General features: G+C 42.8%; 1 non-coding gene across 1 annotated transcript; it reads left to right on the forward strand.

The window, feature by feature from the left end:
- Positions 1–15,679: 15,679 nt before the first annotated feature.
- Positions 15,680–15,786, forward strand: LOC116741068. Its single transcript, XR_004346042.1, has one exon. It is a non-coding gene; the product is annotated as a U6 spliceosomal RNA (small nuclear RNA).
- The last annotated feature ends 87 nt before the right edge of the window (positions 15,787–15,873 follow it).

Consider the following 15,873-nt stretch of genomic DNA (forward strand, 5'->3'; position numbering starts at 1 on the left):
TTCTCACCCAGACAATTTCCAAGAGCTTCCAAACGATCCTTTCTGCTTCTAATCACCAACCCCAATACTACCAAATTCTTAGATAATTAATCTATCACCACAGTAAATTTCTTGAAAGCAAATGTTGGTTTTATCAATACTCCATTCACAAACTTTTAGAGACTAACTCCTCTGGCCAAATGAATTCTATGCAAATTTCTGGGCTCTGTGGTTAAGTGTTTCTCTCTCTCTCTCTCTCTCTCTCTCTCTCTCTCTCTCTCCACTGTGAGTGTGTGTATGCACATGTATATATTCGATATTTGACATCTTGCTTATACACACACTATATATAGCAAAGATGTTATGAATCACATCTGAAGGTTAAAAGTATTTACACAAGAAAAGATTTTTTCAAGGGCCAGGGGTGCTGTGCAAACACTCACGATGTACCAGGTATGAAACCTGGCCACAAGTAGCTTGATGTCTACTGTGGTTGAGGAAACAGGCTGCTGTGACCCATCAACGGAGTAACTGGTTCACCTCAGGTTCTTAGCTTTGAATCGTCTGCATCTCAAATTCCATCCATTTAAAATGGGCCCTGACCCGCTGTCATATTCCATTGCTCTGCCAGGAGCCAGAGAGACACACGGCACTGGCTCACACAGGCTCTGTGGGCTGAGACAGAGTTGAGGAATGAAATGGAAGATAAAGCCCACTTTGGTGTCCACAGCTCCACACCTCAAATTACATGTAAAATTTTCTCAGAAGAAAGGTACTCTCCTTTCTGTTTGAACTCATAAAAACTGTCTTTTTAAAGCATTTTTAATTACAAAAAACTGATTTGCCACTCAAAATGTGTGTTTGTGTTGGTTTCTCTTGCATTTCATGCTGTCTTCATATTGTCTACCTCTGTCTCCCTCCACTTCTGTCCCCAGATGCATGTGCCTGTAGCAAATGTACTTAGAAACATATCCCCACTGACAGAGCCTGCATGAAAATTCACACCAAGTAGGTGGAGAGGGAAGAGGCAGCCCCTGTTGATCTTCTCTCCCCATCCGTGCCTCTTGTCCAATTCCGTTTCAACATTGTGTTTTTGGCTGGGAGGGGAGAGGCTTGCTGAGGGAGGAATTCTGACATTAATTTAAAGATTTTTTATTTCTTTTTTTAATTTTACAGAATTTTAACCAAACCATAAATAAATTAAAAGGCCACAGGTCAAACAAATCAGTGAATGCCAGGCATCTCATGAATACTTCTGCTATAAAATGATCAAAATAATAAAAAAGGCAGAGGAGCAGAGTCAAGACGGTGTACTAGAAGGACGCAAAATTCGCATCTCCTCACAACTAGGGCACCTACCAGGCACCAGTGGGGGACCATGGACTCCTAAGGGGACGGGAGGAACCCCCAGCGACCAGGTAGGACCTGGGGCATCGAGGGGGTTAAGGGGGAGGAGAAGTGGAGGCCAGGGGGCGGCTAGGGGAGGGGAAAGGATCCCCTACGGACGGGGGAAATAACCACTGGGAGGGCACAGGATCAAAAGGGAGCGTGGCCAGTTTTCCCCTGCCCACTTGGGCCCCCAGGAACCTGCTGATATCCTGAGCCTGATCCCCTGCCCACGGAGGCCCCCTCCAGCCATGCAGGTCCTGAGGGGGTGGGAGGGAGGGAAGGGGGTGCAAAAGTAAAGGCCAGACCTCTGGGAGGGGACCCCTGAGGGGTGGCTGGGAGAGAGGAGGAGTTCCTACACCCAGCGGGACCCACCCACAGTTAGTCCACTTAGTCACCGGGGAGCCTCCTGGGCTCCCGGGCCTAATCTTCTGCCCTCGGAGCCTCCCTCCTGCCACGCAGAACCCAAGCCCTGCCCCTATACCCCCACCCAGGGCCCTACCTCTACACTCGGAGACCCCCTCTGAGACCTGCTGCAACTGCGCTGGGCCTAAACCCCACCCACACACCCTCACTCAGGGTCCTACCCCGACACTCCAGAACTCCACACTCCAGAAGCCCGCCTTTCCACGTGCTGCTTCTCGCCTTCTTTGCAGGTCCTAAACAGACGCCCCGCCCCACCCTAAACCCCACCCCTGCATAAGTTCCACCCCCGCCTAAACTCCACCCCCATACCCAAGGTTGTTTTGGGTTTTTTTTCCTTTCTTTTCTTTTTTCCTCTTTTAGATTGGGGTTTGGTTTTACCTTGTTGATTCATTGTTGTCGATTCTTTTATATTTTTATTTTTCCTAATAAATCTTATTTTTCTAATTTTATTTTATTCTTTATACTTTGTTATTGTTCTCTCCTTTTGGCTTGTTCCCTCCCACCTTTTTTTTTTTCTGTTGTGGTTTTATTTTACCTTGTTGCAGTTGTTTCAATTACAGTTTTATTTTTCCTGATATATATTTTATCTTTCTAATTCTATTTTGATTTTTTTTAATAAATTTATTTTTTATTTTTGGCTGTGTTGGGTCTTTGTTGCTGTGCACGGGCTTTCTCTAGGTGCGCTGAGCCGGGGCTACTCTTTGTTCCAGTGCGCGGGCTACTCATTGTTGTGGCTTCTCTTGTTGTGGAGCACGGGCTCTAGGTGTGCAAGCTTCAGTAATTGTGGCACATGGGCTCAGTAGTTGTGGCTTGCGGGCTCTAGAGCTCAGGCTCAGTAGCTGTGGCACCCAGGCTTAGTTGCCCCACAGCATGTGGGATCTTCCCAGGCCAGGGCTCGAACCCGTGTCCCTTGCATTGGCAGGCAGATTCTTAACCACTGCACCAACGGGGAAGCCCTTATTTTGATTTTTATTCTTTGATATTGTACTGCTCCTTTGTTTCTTTCTTGTTTTTACCATGCCACAAAGCTTGCGAGACCTTGTTTCCCAGGCCGGAGGTTGGGCCCAAGCTCCTGTGGTGGGAGCTCCAAGTCCAAACTGCTGGACTAACAGAGAACCTCACATGCCAGGGAATATTAATCAGAATGAGGCCTCCCGAAGGTCCTCATCTCAGCACCAAGACCCAGCTCTATCCAACTGCCTGCAAACTCCAGTGCTGGACGTCTCAGGCCAAACAACCAGTAAGACAGGAATACAGCACCACCCATCAAAAAGAGAAAAAAAAAATGAAACAAAAAAAAAGATATGTTGCAGACGAAGGAGCAAGGTAAAAACCTACAAGACCAAATAAATGAAGATGAAATAGGCAACCTACCTGAAAAAGAATTCAGAGTAATGACAGTAAAGATGATCCAAAATCTCGGAAACAGAATGGAGAAAATACAAGAAACATTTAACAAGGATCTAGAAGAACTAAAGAGCAAACAAAGAGTGATGAACAACACAATTACTGAAATTAAAAATACTCTAGAAGGAATCAATAACAGAATAACTGAGGCAGAAGAACGGATAAGTGAGCTGGAAGATAAAATGGCGGAAATAACTGCCAGGGAGCAGAATAAAGAAAAAGGAATGAAAAGAATTGAGGACAGTCTCAGAGGCCTCTGGGGCAACATAAATGCACCAACATTCAAATTATAGGGGTCCCAGAAGAAGAAAAGAAAAAGGAGCTGAGAAAATATTTGAAGAGATTATAATTGAAAACTTCCCTAACATGGGAAAGGAAATAGTCAATCAAGTCCAGGAAGCACAGAGAGTACCATACAGGATAAATCCAAAGAGAAACACACCAAGACATGTATTAATGAAACTATCAAAAATTAAATACAAAGAAAAAATATTAAAAGCATCAAGAGAAAAGCAACAAATAACATACAAGGGAATCCCCATAAGGCTAACAGCTGATTTTTCAGCAGAAACTCTGCAAGCCAGAAGGGAATGGCAGGACATATTTAAAGTAATGAAAGGGAAAAACCTACAACCAAGATTACTCTACCCAGCAAGGATCTCATTCAGATTCAATGGAGAAATTAAAACCTTTACAGATAAGCAAAAGTTAAGCGAATTCAACACCATGAAACCAGCTTTACAACAAATGCTAAAGGAATTTCTTTAGGCAGGAAACAAAAGAGAAGGAAAAGGCCTACAAAAACAAACCCAAAACAATTAAGAAAATGGTAATAGGAAAATACATATCGATAATTACCTTAAATGCAAATGGATTAAATGCTCCAACCAAAAGACACAGACTGGATGAATGGATACAAAAACAAGACCCATACATATGCTGTCTACAAGAGACCCACTTCAGACCTAGGGACACATACAGACTGAAAGTGAGGGGATGGAAAAACATATTCCATGCAAATGGAAATCAAAAGAAACCTGGAGTAGCAATCCTCATATCAGAAAAAACAGACTTTACAACAAAGACTATTACAAGAGACAAAGAAGGACACTACATAATGATCAAGGGATCAATTCAAGAAGAAGATATAACAATTGTAAATATTTATGCACCCAACATAGGAGCACGTCAACACATAAGGCAAATTCTAACAGCCATAAAGGGGAAATCGACGGTAACACAATAACTGTAGGGGACATTAACACCTCACTTTCACCAATGGACAGATCATCCAAAATGAAAACAAATTAGGAAACACAAGCTTTAAACAACACATTAAACAAGATGGGCTTAATTGATATTTATAGGACATTCCATCCAAAAACAACAGAATACACTTTCTTCTCAAGTGCTCATGGAACATTCTCCAGGATAGACCATATTTTGGGTCACAAATCAAGCCTCAGTAAATTTAAGAAAACTGAAATCGTATCAAGTATCTTTTCCAACTACAACGCTATGAAACTAGATATCAATTATAGGAAAAAGACACTGTAAAAAGTACAAACACATGGAGGCTAAACAATATGCTACTAAATAACCAAGAGATCACTGAAGAAATCAAAGAGGAAATCAAAAAATACCTAGAAACAAATGACAATGAAAACACAACAACACAAAACCTATGGGATGCAGCAAAAGCAGTTCTAAGAAGGAAGTTTATAGCAATACAATCCTACCTCAAGAAACAAGAAAAATCTCAAATAAACAATCTAACCTTACACCAAAAGCAATTAGAGAAAGAACAAAAAAACCCCAAAGTTAGAAGAAGGAAAGAAATCATAAAGATCAGAAATAAATGAAAAAGAAATGAAGGAAACAGTAGCAAAGATCACTAAAAGCTGGTTCTTTGAGAAGATAAACAAAATTGATAAACCATTAGCCAGACTTATCAAGAAAAAAAGGGAGAACACTCAAATCAACAGAATTAGAAATGAAAAAGAAGTAACAATTGACACTGCAGAAATACAAAGGATTATGAAAGATTACTACAAGCAACTGTATGCCAATAAAATGGACAACCTGGAAGAAATGGACAAATCCTTAGAAAAGCACAACCTTCCAAGACTGAACCAGGAAGAAATAGAAAATATTAACAGACCAATCACAAGCACTGAAATTGAAACTGTGATTAAAAATCTTCCAACTAACAAAAGCCCAGGACCAGATGGCTTCACAGGTGAATTGTATCAAACATTTAGAGAAGAGCTAACACCTATCCTTCTCAAACTCTTCCAAAATATAGCAGAGGGAGGAACACTCCCAAACTCATTCTACAAGGCCACCATCACCCTGATACCAACACTAGACAAAGATGTCACCAAAAAAGAAAACTATATGCCAATATCTCTGATGAACATAGATGCAAAAATCCTGAAAAAAATACGAGCAAACAGAATCCAACAGCACATTAAAAGGATCATACACCATGATCAAGTGCAGTTTATCCCAAGAATGCAAGGATTCTTCAATATATGCAAATCAATCAATGTGATATATCATATTAACAGAATGAAGGATAAAAAACATATGATAATCTCAATAGATGCAGAAAAAGCTTTTGACAAAATTCAACACCCATTTATGATAAAAACTCTCCAGAAAGTAGGCATAGAGGGAACCTACCTCAACATAATAAAGACCATATATGACAAACCCACAGCCAACATCATTCTCAATGGTGAAAAACTGAAACCATTTCCTCTAAGATCAGGAACAAGACAAGGTTGCCCACTCCCACCACTATTATTCAACATAGGTTTGGAAGTTTTAGCCACAGCAATCAGAGAAGAAAAAGAAATAAAATGAATCCAAATCAGAAAAAAAGAAGAAAAACTGTCACTGTTTGCAGATGACATGATACTATACATAGAGAATCCTAAAGATGATACCAGAAAACTACTAGAGCTAATCAATGAATTTGGTAGAGTAGCAGGATACAAAATTAATGCACAGAAATCTCTTGCATTCCTATAAACTAATGATGAAAAATCTGAAGGAGAAATTAAGGAAACACTCCCATTTACCATTGCAACAAAAAGAATAAAATACCTAGGAATAAACCTTCCTAAGGAGACAAAAGACCTGTATGCAGAAAACTATAAGACACTGATGAAAGAAATTAAAGATACAAACAGATGGAGAGATATACCATGTTCTTGGATTGGAAGAATCAACATTGTGAAAATGACTATACTACCCAAAGCAATCTACAGATTCAGTGCAGTCCCTATCAAACTACCAATGGCATTTTTCACAGAACTAGAACAAAAAATTGCACAATGTGTATGGAAACACAAAAGACCCCGAATAGCCAAAGCAATCTTGAGAAAGAAAAACAGAGCTGGAGGAATCAGGCTCCCTGACTTCAGACTATACTACAAAGCTACAGTAATCAAGACAGTATGGTACTGGCACAAAAACAGAAATATAGATCAAGGCAACAGGATAGAAAGCCCAGAGATAAACCCACGCACATATGGTCACCTTATCTTTGATAAAGGAGGCAAGAATATACAATGGCGGAAAGACTGCCTCTTCAATAAGTGGTGCTGGGAAAACTGGACAGCTATATGTAAAAGAATGAAATGAGAACATTTCCTAACACCATACACAAAAATAAACTCAAAATGGATTAAAGACCTACATCTAAGGCCAGACACTATCAAACTCTTAGAGGAAAACATAGGCAGAACACTCTATGACATAAGAGTGTTCACAGCAAGATCCATTTTGACCCACCTCCTAGAGAAATGGAAATAAAAACAAAAGTAAACAAATGGAACCTAATAAAATTTAAAAGCTTTTGCACAGCAAAGGAAACCATAAACAAGATGAAAAGACAACCCTCAGAATGGGAGAAAATATTTGCAAACGAAGCAACTGACAAAGGATCAATCTCCAAAATATACAAGCAGCTCATACAGCTCAATATCAAAAAAACAAACAATCCAATCCAAAAATGGGCAGAAGACCTAAATAGACATTTATCCAAAGAAAATATACAGATTGCCAACAAACACATGAAAAGGTACTCAACATCACTTATCATTAGAGAAATTCAAATCAAAACTACAATGAGGGGCTTCCCTGGTGGCACAGTGGTTGAGAGTCCGCCTGCCGATGCAGGGGACATGGATTCGTGCCCCGGTCTGGGAAGATCCCACATGCCGCAGAGCAGCTGGGCCCATGAGCCATGGCCGCTGAGCCTGCGTGTCCAGAGCCTGTGCTCTGCAACGGGAGAGGCCGCAACAGTGAGAGGCCCGCGTACCACAAAAAAAAAAAAAAAAAAAACTACAATGAGGTATCACCTTACACCGGTCAGAATGGCCATCATCAAAAAATCTACAAACAATAAATGATGGAGAGGGTGTGGAGAAAAGGTTACCCTCTTGCACTGTTGGTGGGAATGTAAATTGATACAGCCACTATGGAGAACAGTATGGAGGTTCCTTAAAAAACTAAAAATAGAACTACCATATGACCCAGCAATCCCATTCCTGGGCATATACCCTGAGAAAACCATAATTCAAAAAGAGTCATGTACCACAATGTTCACTGCAGCTCTATGTACAATAGCCAGGACATGGAAGCAACCTAAGTGTCCATCAACAGATGAATGGATTAAAAATATATGGCACATATATACAATGGAATATTACTCAGCCATAAAAAGAAACGAAATTGAGTTATCTGTAGTGAGGTGGATGGACCTAGAGTCTGTCATACAGAGTGAAGTAAGTCAGAAAGAGAAAAACAAATATCGTATGCTAACACATATATATGGAATCTAAAAAAAAAAAAAAAATGGTTCTGATGAACCTAGGGCCAGGAAAGGAATAAAGACACAGACGTAGAGAATGGACTTGAGGACACGGGGAGGGGGAAGGATAAGCTGGGACGAAGTGAGAGAGTAGCATTGACATATATACACTACCAAATGTAAAATAGATACCTAGTGGGAAGCAGCTGCATAGCACAGGGTGATCAGCTCAGTGCTTTGTGACCACCTAGAGGGGTGGGATAAAGAGGGTGGGAGGGAGACACAAGAGGGAGGAGATATGGGGATATATGTATACGTATAGCTGATTCACTTTGTTATACAGCAGAAACTAACACACCATTGTAAAGCAATTATACTCCAATAAAGATGTTAAAGGAAAAAATAATAATAAAATTAAAAAGGCAAACACACTTCCTGAAGTAAGATGGGGTAGAGAGGGAAAAGGCAAGGCGTGTTGTCAGATGATCAATGAGGCAATCTTCCCCACTCAAAACTCAACAGCTAAAACCTAATACGTTTTGTGGAAGAAGGTGCTGCAGATGAGGATTTTTAAATCCCAGGACAGAAGCAGGATGGCTCAAAGCATGCAAGGCCACCATGCATGTTTTTACTGTCAGTCCGATTCTCTAAGAGTGAAAGCTGCATCCTCGGGGAATGGAGCCACGACCTGCACACTCACACCGGATCACTGCAGGGATGCGAACCCCACGCCTGCGGGCTTCACGGATCTGACAAATTAATTCTTTCCTCTGCCTTCTTCCTCCTTCCTCCCAGGTTGCAGCCAGTCTCAAGGGAGGAGGGGACTAAATGCTCCTGAGCTCCTGTACCCACTGCAGGCACTGGCCCAGGGTGCTTCCTGAATATGATGTTAATCCATCCTGGCAATAACTGGGAAGTAAGAAGTGTGGTCCCCGAGGTTCTGATGCAAAAACGGAGCTCGAGAGACTGATTCACTCCTGGGGCACCCAGAGAGTGAGGGGCAGGCCAGGATTTGAATGCACATCTTCGGTTGCATTTCCCCCAAAGAGTCCCTGAGGCAAGCACTGGGAAGCGGGTCATTTTATTTGGAAGGTGATTCCAGGAAGCAGCGGGGAGAGAGAGGAGAGGGTGAGACAGGAAAGGCTGAGGTGGCTGTTAAAGTGAGATGCAGTGAGTGGGTCCCTGCTGTGGGCGGCAGGCTCTCAAGCCACTTGGAAGCACGTGGGTGTGGGAACAGGGAGGTTGGGAATATCTTCAGGGACCCCGATGGGTAGACACTGCCACTGAGGGTGCCACTCTCCCTGTGTGCAGGGGCACAGGTGATGCAGGTGGAGGTCCTGGCTCCGGACGTCAGCAAGCTGGAGGGTGACAGCCCCAGCTGCTGGCAAAGTAAGGTGGGACGTCCAAGTCACCTGCCACCCGGCTCTGTCTCCAGTGGTACATGTAGCCCATCCCCTCTGCTACCCGCCCCCCAAAGCCCCCTCATGTCACAAGCACACACAGCAGCTCTTCCTGCTTCACCTGGACTGTGTCCAACTCTCCTTCCCAGCTGGTCATTCGCCCAATTCCAGCCCTCAGCATGTCAGAAGGCCAAACTCTTATAAGGGAGTGGTTCTCCAAGAAGCATCCCACACCAGCAACAGCAGCATCGCCTGGAAACTTGCTGGAAATGAAGACTCTCAGCCCACACCTGCATCAGCAGTCCTAGGAGAAAAGCCCTGGTGATTCTGATGCTTAAGTTTGAGAACCACCGATGTTGGCCTCAGGTTACCCATGTGACCTTACACTCAAAGGTAGCAGCCTAGAAACTTTTCTGAAGATTTGAACTTTTTTAAGAAAAAGAGAATTCATTTGACCATGAAAGAAAAGTATGTCCTCAACATATTGTGCTACAAGAGAGGTTTTTAACCTGGGAGACCACAGACCCCTCCCCTGGCACCAGAGGTTTCTAGATAGAATGGAGAGGACTCTTGAGCATATATGGGGAGAAATTACATTTTTTTAAGTTATTTATTTATTTTTGGCCGCACTGCGTCTTTGTTGCTGCGCGCGGGCTTTCTCTAGTTGCGGTGAGCGGGGGCTACTCTGTTGCGGTGCGCAGGCTTCTCATTGCGGTGGCTTCTCTTGTTGCAGAGCACCGACTCCAGGCACGCAGGCTTCAGTAGTTGTGGCACATGGGCTTAGTTGCTCTGCAGCATGTGGGATCTTTCTGGACCAGGGATTGAACCCGTGTTCCCTGCATTGGCAGACAGCTTCTTAACCACTGCGCCACCAGGGAAGTCCTGAGAAATTACATCTTTATGTTCACTGAATTCTACCACAATTTAACATTTTGTTCAATATTTCCTTGCTTTCAACCGTGAATGTCAGTTGATAAACCAGAGTAGCATTGGTGGTTCCTGTGACTCTGTCACCAAAAACATCAAACTACCCCATCAGAGTTGTAAGTATCTCGACTATTCTGCTTATCACTACTTCAATCTTGTCATTTAATGTGTTAATAAAAAAAGCTCGAGGAAAACAATTTCTCCCCTCACAGTACTTCTGACACTAATGTGCAGGGTTTTTCTTCTAACAACCGTCATTCTCCCGACCTCAGCTGTAGGGGGTGTCTTAGAATTTAATTCAATTCTGACACTAACTACCCAGAATCAGCAAAGACCCCACAGTTAGGGAACCAGCCCCACAAGGATGTCTCCACTCCCAAGGTCATCCCACCACCTGTACTTCTGACCAACCAGATGTAGATCTGAGGTTCCCACAACCCTTCCCAGGTTCCTTAACTTGTGGAAATGGCTCACAGGTCTCAGGGAGATGCTTACATTTGCTGGTTTATAATAAAGAATATGATAAAGGATACAGATGAACAGCTAGATGAAGAGGTACATAGGGCAAGGTCTGGAAGGGTCCCATGCTCAGGATCTTCTGTCCTTGTGGAGTTGGGGCGCATCACCCACACACACGTGGATGTGTTCATCAGCCCAGAAACTCTCCAAACCCCACAGTTTAGGGATTTTTTTTATGGAGGCTTCACCATGTAGGCATGATCCATCATTAACTCAATCTCCAGTCTCCCTTCCTGGAGGATGGAGGATGGAGCTAAAAGTCCCAAGCTTCTAATCATGTCTTTGTCTTTCTGGTGACCAGCCTCCATCCTGAAGCCATCCGGGAGCCCGCCCAGAGTCACCTCATTAGAACAAAATATGCCCCTATCACCCCAGAAATCCAAGGAATTCAGGAGCTCCATGTCGGGAACTGGGGTCAAAAACCCAATATTAGAACAAAAGATGCTCCCAGCATCCCTGTCACTCAGGAAGTTACAAGGGTTTTGGAAGCTCTGTGCCAGAAACTGGGGGCAGAGACCAAACATATGTTTTTTTATTCTACCACAGATGCACACGTATTAAGAAAGAGAGAGGAGAGGGGAGGGGAGGAGGGAAGAGGGAAGGAAATACGGCAGCCCAGAGGCAGATTGCACCAAGCTGTCTTTTTAAAAGAGTCAGAGAAGGAGAAAAAGGAGGAGGAGGAGAAAAAAGACTCAGCTTAAAGCAAGGAAATATTGAACGTGTACACATTTATCTCAAGGCAACGTTCATGTATCAAGGGCCCGCACTGTTCTAGGCAGGATGCTAAGCACTAGGGTAAAAATTGCCCTTTTCTCAGGAAGCTCACTTTAAAATCAACTCATCATAACAAAATTTTTCATCAAGCAAATGTCCATCAACCATCTACATGCAAGCACTACCAACGGTTATTAAATTAAAGGTGGGGTCCCAGGACTCAAAGAGCTTTCTGAAATGGTCAATCAGACAAGGTATGAAGCAATTCAAAATTACAGGAGGTGTCCGGTAATAAGTTCTCAATGAGTGTCCTGACGAGGTGTTACAGGGCTCTGGGGAGGGAGGGGTCTCTGAGGGCTCGAGGGAACCAGAGGGCAACCTGGGCACGGGCAACTTGAGCGTTCTCTGTCCGGGGAACTCAAAGGTCAGAGGGAGTTAGCTGGACATCAAGTTTGGAGAAAGGTGATTACACTAGACCTTACCACCCTTCAGGGTGGCTGAAACAGAGGGTTTATGTAGGGGTCTGGGAGAGCTCAGAAGAGCATAGAAGTTTAAACTGGAACCAAGTTTGATAAGGTTTCAAATGCCAGGCTAAGTCTAAAATTCTATCAGCCACCCAGATCTGTAAGCAGCAGGTGCTCCTTTTCACACCGAGATGCCATCAACACAGAATCAAAAACCGATAAAGGCATTCTCAATCCCCATGCTCTGTGAATATTTAATGCATTTTTTAAAGTACTACCAAAGGCAATGACCATCAGTCTTATTTTCTTTATTCTTTCCTCCTTCCCCCTACTTATCCGATTATCTGAAAAAATTAGGCTGTCAGGGTGACCCTCTATTAGATGGAAGGGCAATTCCCTGGCAGTCATAAGCTTAGGATGCCCCCTAGTGGTCTCATGAAATATATTCACTTAAGAATCTTTTAAAAAGGATTTTCAGTGTGGGCTGCACAGAGGAATTAGCTAGGGGGCCTCAAAACCTCCTGCTGCTGGGCCCCACCCTTAGAGACTGAGATTTAAACCATCTGCAGCATGGACTGGGCCTCAGAATTTTTAAACATTGCCCATATTTATGAGAATTCTTGAAATCAGCTCAAATTATCCCTTCAACTCTGTTGTTCTTAAAGTTCTTTGTCCCAGGTCTGTTGCATTTCTGTATGAATTTTACAATCAGCTTATCAATTTTTACTCCTAAAAATGTCTGCTGGGATTTTGATCAGTATTGCATTGAATCTGTACATCAGTTTGGGGAGAATGAACACCTTAACACCCTTGAGCCTTGTGACCCACAAACACGCACCTGGCTCCTTTAATTTCTCTCGGCACTGCTTTGTAATTTTCGGCATACAGATCCCGGAAGACTGGATCCCTCACACACACACAGCTGATGCAAATGTAAAAGGTTACAACCACTTTGGAAAAGTTTGGCAATCTCCTAAAAAATTAAACCTAAATCTTGCATATGACCCAGCCATTCTGCTGCCAGGCATTTCCCAGAATGAAAGCATGTGTCCCATAAAGACTTGAACAGGAATGTTCCAGCACCTTCATCTGTAAGTGCTCTACTGCTCTTATTGCTTTTCCTCCCATTCACTGCCACCTCCCAAATAAACCACTCTCGTGAAAACTCTTGAATCGAGGTCTGCTCGTGGGATCCCAATTTAATAGAAGCTGCAAGCTAAAATAATAATGAGGTAGAAAAATTGTCATCAGTTATTTAGCCAAAAGAGCTTCTCTTGTTTTGTTTTGTTTTGTTTTTCTGAATATAACTTGATATATACCAGGATGAATGGTGACACCTTAAAGGAGGGGGTCCTTCCTGGGACCAAGCCACAGAAGGGAAGGCAAAAGCAGCCTTCCTTCCTAAAGAAGGAAAAGTCCTTACGATTCAGGAAGACAAGGGAGAGATGAGAGCAAAGGAAGGATGGGGAGAAAAGAGCAAGCAAGGTGGAGGTGGCTGGGACCAGGTGAGGGGGGATCTGGCAAAGGAAAATGGTAAAGCTTACGACTCCATGGCAACGTGATTTCTATCGATGTCCTCCTGTGAACTCCCCTAAAGTGTCCCACAAGTGCACAGTGGTCACCAGTGCTTTGAGCGGGGGGCTTCTGGTAAAACACAAAGAAGGTACTGAGGTTCATACATCATGGGACAGAACAGAACCGGGAGGAAGGGAAGCCAGAGCCCAGAGGCTGAGAAGACTCCAGAAACTGAAGCCCCCAGAAATTCTCAGTCCAATAGATTTGGTCTTGGATATCAACCAACTCTGGCATTGATGGTCAAGCTAGTCTACCTGGCTCTCTGGAAGGCAGGGTAGAAGGGACTGTGATAAGTGAGTTACCCCAGGAAATTATACTCTCTTCTATACATGCCAGATATAGATGGGGTTCCTCTTCTGCAGATGAAGAAAGAGCCACTGCCTTTTCTCATCTGGTGGTAGGTGGAGGGCAGTGAGTGTGAGTCATCCAGAGCACGGCCAAGGGGTGTTAAGTCAGCACAAGGCACAGGGATTCCCTTGAGGAAGGCAGAGGAATGAAAATCAGGAGGAACAAAGAAGTGAGCCTGCACCAGCACAGAAAGGGGGATTCAGACACAGAACAGGAAACAGAGAAAAAAGGTCAGTAAAGGATGTGGCTCTGCTCCAGAACTGAAGCTCAGTACAGTAATATCCTCACATTTCACTGTTTAGAGCAACTGTAAGTTAGAAGGGATGGATGATCTCTGAGTGCACTGACATCAATACATGGAGGGGAAACATCAACATTTTAGAGCATTGCTCATGGGGCTGGATGATTAGGAATGGAGACCTTACAGAGTTTAGCCTACAATAATCACAATTACATTCCAGGTGGTACGCATTACATCTTTGGAATGATGTGGCTTTTTCAGAACAAATTTCCCAAGGAACACACTGCATGAATATATACTCTATCATATACTTTTTCATGATACTAGGAAGTTGGCATTTCTATGTATATGATAGCTACAGAATTGTGAGTTATCGTGCAGAGAACCGTTTCTGTAAATTTAGTGAGAGAAATTGAGTTTGCAGACAGTGAAGGATAAAGCCAGGGCCAAGTCTCACAGTAACTTGATGTTCACAGTAAGAAATCGTTCTCTTGGTGCAAAGAGTGGCCAGAGAAGTAGAAGGGTTTCCTTCAGGGAAAAAAGTCTGATCTCGTTTAACAGCTGGAAATCCAGAGATGCTTTCCAGCCTCAAGGTCGGGTGCAAATGGGCCAGCACTCACTAATGGAGGTGCTGCCACTAAATTGTGCTTGTTTCCTCCCTGCAGGTTTGGGACCATCCTCGAAGCCTTAAATTTAAGCCAGGGCTGGGGAGCGTGCACTGTATGTTCGTGGCGCCACCTCCTGGTGACACGTGGTATTGAATTGCACACTAAAACCGTAGTTCTCAAGGTTTTTGTTCATAGGACCCCTTTACACCCCCAAATTATTGAAGATCCATAATGAGACTCAATATTTATAGTATTATAAATTGAAAACAAAAAATGTTAATATTTCTTTATGTATTAAAATAGCAATAATAAACGCATTATATATTAACATAAATAACGTATTTTTATGAAAAGTATCATTGCTTTCCAAACCAGAAAATTGGTGAGAATAATTGCCTTGTTTTAAATTGTTGCATATCTAGTATAGAACTTAATAAAAGACATCTAGATTCTCACATCCACTTCTACATTCAATCTATTTCAAGACATTGCTCTGGTTGAAGTACATGAAAAAATCCACCCTCACAGACACATAGGCTTTTCAAATAATCGTGTATATTCTTCTCTGATGCTACATTGAAATTTGACAAGTGACAGTTCTTAAAGTTTAGTTGCTCTGTGAAATCTGAAAACACATCAGTGAACTTCTCCTTCTCTGTTACATTAAAATCTGTTGGTCTCTATTGCACTTTGAATGGATCTTTATCCGTGCATGGCTTTGTAGCATTATCCCTTGACCATTTGGAAAGCACTGGCTGCTGAGTTATGTAGACCTCCCAGGTTTTAACATATTCCATTACATCCTACAATAGGAAAAAATGTATTTAGTAATTTCACCACCAATGTCATCAGAAAAGTCTTTAGTGCCCACTTTGGCAGCACATATACTAAAACTGGAACGACACAGATAAGGTTAGCATGGCCCCTGTGCAAGGATGACACGCAAATTCGTGAAGCGTTCTATATTTTTCTGCCACTCTCAACTCCCCATTGTTCTACGCTACGTATCAAGTTCCACTGTACATCACGGTTACTCAGTCCTCATGTTTACATAATG

The sequence above is a fragment of the Phocoena sinus genome, chromosome 15 (genome assembly GCF_008692025.1).
Source record: "Phocoena sinus isolate mPhoSin1 chromosome 15, mPhoSin1.pri, whole genome shotgun sequence".
NCBI classification, from domain to species: Eukaryota; Metazoa; Chordata; class Mammalia; order Artiodactyla; family Phocoenidae; genus Phocoena; species Phocoena sinus.